This window comes from Neomonachus schauinslandi, chromosome 4, assembly GCF_002201575.2.
Source record: "Neomonachus schauinslandi chromosome 4, ASM220157v2, whole genome shotgun sequence".
Classification (NCBI taxonomy): Eukaryota; Metazoa; Chordata; class Mammalia; order Carnivora; family Phocidae; genus Neomonachus; species Neomonachus schauinslandi.
The window spans coordinates 77,531,812-77,539,551 of NC_058406.1; positions in this window are offsets into that span (position 1 = coordinate 77,531,812).

The following is a 7,740-nucleotide window of genomic DNA, read 5'->3' on the forward strand; positions in this document are numbered from 1 at the left end:
ATCCAACCACGACGGGGGAATGTAAAAATCTGGCTGATGACTCTCCTAAAATTCCCTGGCTTCTTCAAATGCAATGACCTTTATCTGTTCTCTACTTAGCCACCCACAGCAATCGAGTGGTCCAAAGCACAGAGACTGGAAAAGAAAATAAAGATGGGCCAACAGGAAGCAAAGCGGAAGCAAAAACAAAATGGTGGAGGAGCCAGGATTTTCTCTGCAAACGGCTGGGAAGCTCAGAACTCCCTTTTGAGGGTGGGTTTGACATACTTTATGGGTGATTTCACTTGGTTTAAAAATGTACTGCACTGGCCAGAAATGAGAGCATTTTGGTTAATAAAACATTTTTGTATAAAGAAAATGAATCATGCATGTGTTATTAAACATACAAAGATGAATAAATTATATTGAAACCTCAATGAATATCACTTAACCCTTATTTGCTGAACAATTACATCCCTCACAGAGTCCTTTTGCCCATTTTATCTCATGTGATCTGAAAACGGTCCTGTCCTGGCTTCCCCGTAGGATCCTGCAATGATTCAGGCTCATCGTTCAGGACTCTAGACAGGAGTGCATTGTGTCAACCGAGCCTGGCTTGACCGAAACCTTACACAGTTCTAAAAATGAATGAGCTTCTGCCAACAACAAAAATGACTCCCATAAATGTTTTGGGGGAATAAAGCTGTAGAAGAATAGACACGGTATGAACATTTCTATAAAGTATAAAACACGTGAAGTTAAGTAGCATATTATCTAGGGATACCTGCATAGATGGTGCAGAAGATTATACGTCCCGGACATGGCTGCAACAAGATCTCTGGTTCCATTTGCTCTTCCAGAACCTTGTCGCTCCTCCCTCAGGAGGTGGAGTCAGGGTCCCCTCCGCTTGACCTCTGGTGGGACTTGGTGACTACTTCAACTAACAGACAGTATGTGACTTCTGAGGCTAGCTCACAAAAGGCCATACCGCTTCCGCCTGGTTTTGTCTCCTGAGATGCTCACCCTGGGAACCCAGCCACCATGTTGTGAGGAAGCCTGGGCCACATGGAGAGGGCCACGTGGAGAGAACCAAGACCCCAGGCCTCAGCCCAGCTCCAGCAGCCAGCTGGTGAGTCACTTTGGAAGTAGATCCAAGAGCCCTCAGTTGAGCAGCCCCGGCTGATGCTATGTGAAGCAGAGATGAGTTTTCCCCACAGTGTCCTGCCCAAATTACAGATTTGTAAGAAAAAAAAAAGATTGTTCCTGTTTTATGCCACTAAGCTTTGGGGTGAGCAGCAGCAGAGATCTGGAATAGATGGTAAAAACTCTAACGGGCAACATGAGAACATAAAATTTAGGACCACAGTCACTAATGGGAGAGGATGCAGAATGTGACTGAGCAGGGGCATGTGGGGAACTGCCTGCCACAGAACATTCTAGCCTGGTGGCTGAGCCTACCCTCACAGATGAGTGAAACCACAAACCTCTCCTACTCCTAAGCACCTGCTGTGTGGACGATGAGCAGTTGTGTACAGCATGAAAGAGCTGAAGGAAAAGCCCCAAGGGGAAGACAGTGCCTTGATCCCATGGATTGGGCACAGCTGGGCCCCACCTGCCAGCCGCTCTCTCCATGCAGGCCTGACATGGTCTGAGGGGCTAGACAGAGACTGCGCAGTGAAGGATCTCCTTAGGCAATGTTCTTCTAGTTGTTTAATCAACACTTATTATCTGTTGACATTTTGAAAACAAAACCAAGAACCCTTGAAAGGACAAAGCGGACACTGTGCCTCTGAGCCAGTAGGAATACTCAGAACTGATCCTGAACAGTGGTGTGAACACTGGACACTTATCTTCCAGAGAGAAGGTCTTTGTGCAGACTTGGCTCTCCGCAAGATTGTGCTGGTGCAAAGCTGACGTTGATGATCCCTGTATGAGCCTCCCTTACTCCTATTGAGAATTCCACGTCATGTGGATCCAGTGTTTATCAGGCAGTGAAGATAGCAAACTCGAGGTCTCAAGAGGAAGGATTCCCAGAAGGGCCAGTCTGGGTGGGGTGAGGCTGGAACTCAGCAGCAGGACCACTGTAGAAACTGGGGCATATCATTCATTCCTGTTCTTCAAATGAGCAGAGAGCTGAAGATGCCTTTCAAACAAGCAATGACACAAACAGTGACCTATTGATCTCCACCAAAGAGAGAGATTTTAAAAGAAAAAAAGCCCAGAAGGTAACTTTCTGCGCCTGGGTGGCTCAGTTGGTTAAGCGACTGCCTTCGGCTCAGGTCATGATCCTGGAGTCCCTGGATCGAGTCCCGCATCGGGCTCCCTGCACGGCGGGGAGTCTGCTTCTCCCTCTGACCCTCCCCCCTCTCATGTGCTCTCTCTCATTCTCTCTGTCTCAAATAAATAAATAAAATCTTTAAAAAAAAAAAAAAAAAAAAAAAGCCCAGAAGGTAACTTTCTATAGAAAGTATTTTGAAATTTCAAAAAAAGAGATATCACTATTATTTATTATTTTTCTATGGTAGAACCTGGGTCTTTTTTTTTTTTTAAAGATTTTAATTAATTAATTATTTATTTATTTTTGAGAGAAAGAGCACTGCTGGGGCAGCGGGGAGAGGCAGGGGGGAGGGGCAGAGGGGCAGGGAGAGGGAGAGAGAGAGACTCGCTCTCAAGCAGACTCTGAGCTGAGCACCGAGCCCCACCGCAGAGCCCAACTTAGGGCTCGATCCCATGACCCTGAGATCATGAACCTGAGCCGAAATCAAGAGTTAGATACTTAACTAAGCCACCCAGGCACCCTTAGGGTCTATTTTTTTTTTTTTTTTTAAAGCAGAAAGCCTCCAAGTCAAATGCTTGTGAGACATAAAATGTAATGAGTGAAGGGTGGTAGGGAGCGGTGCAGACCGCAGCAAATACACTGAAGACAAGCCTCTTACTAAGGAGGTCACCACTGCTCCACTTCAGTCTCTTGCTGAGATGAGGAAAGCTTGCCCTAGGTGTAGTCAATCTCCTGGTTGTGAAGAGAAGCCAGAAATTCAGACACTTAGGTAAAAATTCACAATTTCCAAAATAATACACCGGCTAAACCAAACATGTGTGTGAGTGGCATTTGGATATGTGACGAGGTATAAAACTACCTCGCAGGGTTGTGAAGAGGATGAAATGAGATAGAATAGAACCAACGATAATTAGTTACTAAATATGCATCTGGAAAACCTATAAACAACAAAAATCGGTCAGAGTCCGTTCACGATATTTTCCAAAGACCGCTGCAACAGTATCTGCCATCCCACATGCTATTTTTATCATGCAATCCTGACACTCCTTCAAGTAGTGGGGCTGCTCCCCCTCGCCTGAACCTGAGAAGGACTGCATGACTTCCTGAAGCAATAGATGGCAGAAGTGATACTAGGGGACTTCTGAAGCTAGGTCATAAAGACGCCATGCATTTCTGCCTTACTCGCTGGAGATGCTTTTCTCCATCACCCTGCCTCCATGCTAGGAGGGAGCCCAAGCAGCCTGCAGAGGCCCATGTTGAAAGGAACCAGAGCACCCAGACCACACACTCAGCTGGGCTCCACACCAAAGCCAGCTCCAACTCGCCAACAATGTGAGCAAGCCATCTCTGAAGTGGGTCCTCCAGCTCTAATTTGAGCGGCCCCAGCTGAAACCATGTAGAACAGAGACGCGCCAACCCTGCTCAGACATGCCCAGATGGCAGATTCTTAGCAAAATAAATTCATGCTGTTGTTTTAAGTCATTAAGATTTGGGTGTTTTTTTACGCAGCAGTAGATAACTGGATCAAGTTCAAAAAATAAACTATTAGCCAGAGACACTCCTCGAAGAGTAAAGAAAGAGATCCAAGGCCAATTCGGGACCTCCTAAAGCACAGAAGCAAAGTTTTATAGGTCAAAAGGAAAAGGTGTTTTTCTTCCAGATTTCCAAGGCTGAGACAGAACCCACTGAGACAAGTAGTGGGGGGGAACGGACATGCTGAGCCCCGATTCAGCCCCACAATCAGACCAAGGAAGGCATTGTAACCCTTCCGTATCATAGCATCAGTCCAAATCCTTGTCAGGTTTAAAGACCATTTTTATTTCTCATCTAGGTAAGTGTGTTCCTCAGAATACATTCTCATACTACCCTCTATGTCCAACTTTCTTAGACGGGGTCTGGGAAGCTACATTTTTCCAACCACTCTCCAGAGGATGATTTTGTACCAATTTACATCCACCCATCTCCCATGTAACCCTTTCAGACATGTTCTGGGTTTTATTTCTTAGAAAAATGCTCACGGCTTAACATTTAAGCAGCCCAGGGCTCTGTCAAGGGAAGAAGCAGGTATGACTACAGAGCCATGGGCTGCTTAAATGTTAAGCTGTGAGCATTTTTCTAAGAAATAAAGCCCAAGAAAATGTCTACATATGTAGAAATACATAGCAATTTGTTTATCCATCCATCAGTTGGACCTCTGGGTTGTTTCTAGTTTTGAGCCCTTTTGTACGGCACCAAGCTGTGATGAACATTTGTGGATAAGTCTTTGCATGGGAATGTCCTCATTTTTCTTGAGTAAATACCTCGGCATGGCATTACCAGACTCTAAGGTAAATGTATATTTAACTTCATTATTTTTTTTAAATAGGTGCTTGTGTTTTGATGCAGCAATTCTTCTCACAACCTATTCTAAATAAATAATCATGGATGTACATAAAGATTTAGCTGCCTGGATCTATATTACAACATTGTCTATGCATTTGCTCCAGTCTAACGTACAACCATGTTATGGAGTACCACATGGCAACTTAAAGGGATATTTGAGCCTTCCAGTTCAGGTGAAAGTCTTAGCATACATCTTTACCTTCTGAGACTCTACCATTAAAATAACAATACGCGGGCTAAGATGGCATGGACCCACAATAAAGAAGAAAACAGAGCAGGGCCATCAACAGAGATTTCAACAATTTCTTGGATGCAGAAAGGGTCGGGTGAATATGGACTAATACAGCAGGGGGGCTGGACGGCATCCAGTGAGGGCTTGCTCTGTCCACGGACACTGAGAGGTACCTCAGTCTGCAAATGAAAAGGATTCCAGAAAGCAGACATGGAAGATGGGGCCGAAAACCACAGATGTCGCTAATGCAGCAGCCGGGGGCTGCTTTCTCTAGGTCAAACATTGAAGGGCTCCTTTCTGAACGTATTGTACAGGATGCCTGGGGAGAATGAGGGCAGCCAACGGGGAGTTGGGAAGTCCAGAGTGCAGAGTCCAGAGTCCTTCTGCATTCCTGCCTTCAGGAACCCCGAACAAGAACAGGAATGGCAACCACCTGTCTTCCTGCCAACTTTCCCTAGAGAGAAGCCTGGGAGTGGACCAAGTCTGCCTCGGCTCTCCAAGCTTCTCATCGGCCTCCCCACTGCCTCAGTCTTAAATAGGAATGAAAACCCAACAGTAAACAGAAATGCGAGGAAAGCCGGCAATAGAAAAAATTAAGAAAAAAATAAACCAACAGACCAGCGTGATTCTAGAGGAAAGAGAGATAATTCATGGAACAGGAGAGGATTAAACAAAAACGTCTGAAAACCTCAGAGACAACTGGGAAAATATCACAGTGGTAAAACAATAAAGGTGCTATGAAAAAGAAACAATCCAAGAACAAAGAGTTCTTTAAAATTCAATGTATGTTTGGGGCAACTGGGTGGCTCAGTCAGTTAAGCATCCAACTCTTGGTCTCAACTTGGGTGTTGATCTCAGGGCTGTGGGTTCAAGTCCTATGTTGGGTGTCACACGGAGCCTACTTTATTTTTTTATTTTTTTAAAGATTTTATTTATTAATTTGACAGAGAGAGACACAGCGAGAGAGGGAATACAAGCAGGGGGAGTGGGAGAGGGAGAAGCAGGCCTCCTGCAGAGCAGGGAGCCCGATGCGGGGCTCGATCCCAGGACTCTGGGATCATGACCTGAGCCGAAGGCAGACACTTAACGACTGAGCCACCCAGGCGCCCCACACGGAGCCTACTTTAAAAAAAATTCAAAATATGTTTGACAAAAATGCCACTACTAACAATAATAGGGTTAGATGATGAAGCTGGAGAAATCTCCCAAGTATAGATTTTAAGATTTTAAAACAAATGCAAAACATGGCAGAAAAGACAAAGGACAGAAGGGGGTGATCTAGAGGTTTGAGATCTAAACAGGAATTCCACAAAGAGAAAAAAAATAATAGTAAATATAAAAATAAATAATTTTCTAAAATGATGAAGGGCATGTCTTTGGTTCCCCGGGCCCAGTGAATGCCCAGCACAGGGAAATGGAAAACCATCCACCCATGCTCATAATCACCGGAAACTGTGAGAACACCAGGAATAAGGAGTGGATGCTAGAAGATTCCAGACAGAAAAAAAACCAAGTCTACTCTGAGGGATTTGATGTCGAACTCAATTGTATACATAGCTAATTCATGAAGCAAGGGAAAGCAGAGTAAAGGCATTTGCGGTATGAAAGTATCCTAGGAGGTGGCTCTGGGGGTCCTGGGAAGGGTGACCCTACTCACTGAGAGCCTCGAAAGGAACCACCTACAGACCAAGAGAAACAAGAGCAGGAAGATCCACAACAACAGAGAGCTGCGGGGAGAGGGTTCCAGCTTTGTTTTTTGTTTTGCCTTGTTTTTGGAGAGGAGGTGGAAAGGAGAGAGAGAGAATCAGTAGAGAAATCGCATGATTGAAGGCCTGGAAAACACGATGTGAGGATCAGATGAAGAAAATTGGTGGAATGTAAAAATAAATAGATAAATAAATAAATAAATTTGTTCCAGAAACATTCTTTTCTGAGGATGGGACACTGGCCCCATAAAGAAATGTAAACCTAGTTACTACTTTGATCTGCTGTGAACTGTATTTCCATAGCTAACATGGGATAAACATGGTTTTCTGGTTTTCAACTCTTAGAATCAACCTTAGACAAACATAAACAGCAATAACAATTTCTGGATAAAATGTAAAAGCGTAGAACAGGCTGACCAAGGTTGGGAGGTGGAAGGAAAGGTAGGGAGGAGGGCCCTGTCCTTACCTTGCAAAGCAAAGAGTAAAGAGCTACTGTCTATAGTTGACTGAACAGGAAATGGCGTTAATTGTTTTCTTTGACGTTGCAGGGACGGGGAAGCTCTGGTATATTTAGAAGGGTGGGGGGAGGAGGTAGGAGTGGATAGCCGTGAGCTGATCCTCACCTGTTACAGTAGGAGGTCAATAGAAAGCACTGAGGTTGCTAAATAATAAAGAGCATCTCATTTAGAAATGTGGAGGTAACCACCAAATGAATTCTAAACAGGAATAGTTAAAATGTGTCCCAGGGGAGCAGGACCGTGGGTGGGGAGGGGTGGGACAGGTGACTCTCGGTTTTCACTATAAGGTCTTTGGTATTGTTGGAACTTAAATCATTTGCATACATTCCTAATTAAAATATTTAATGAGGAATTTCTCAGATAAGCAGTGTATAAGACTGTGTGGAACATAATGGTGGCATGCGAAGTGAGAGAGATATAAAGCAAATTGGTGCTAAAGTCATCGCTGGGTCTCTGGACAACAAATTGTTTCATTTTCTTTTTTTTTTAAGATTGTATTTATTTATTTAGAGTGAATGCATGCGTATGAGCAGGGGAAGGGGCAGATGGAGAGGTTGAGAAACTCAAGCAGACTCCCTGCTGAGCGTGGAGTTGGATCCCAGGACCCTGTGATCATGACCTGAGCCAAAATTAAGAGTTGACTGT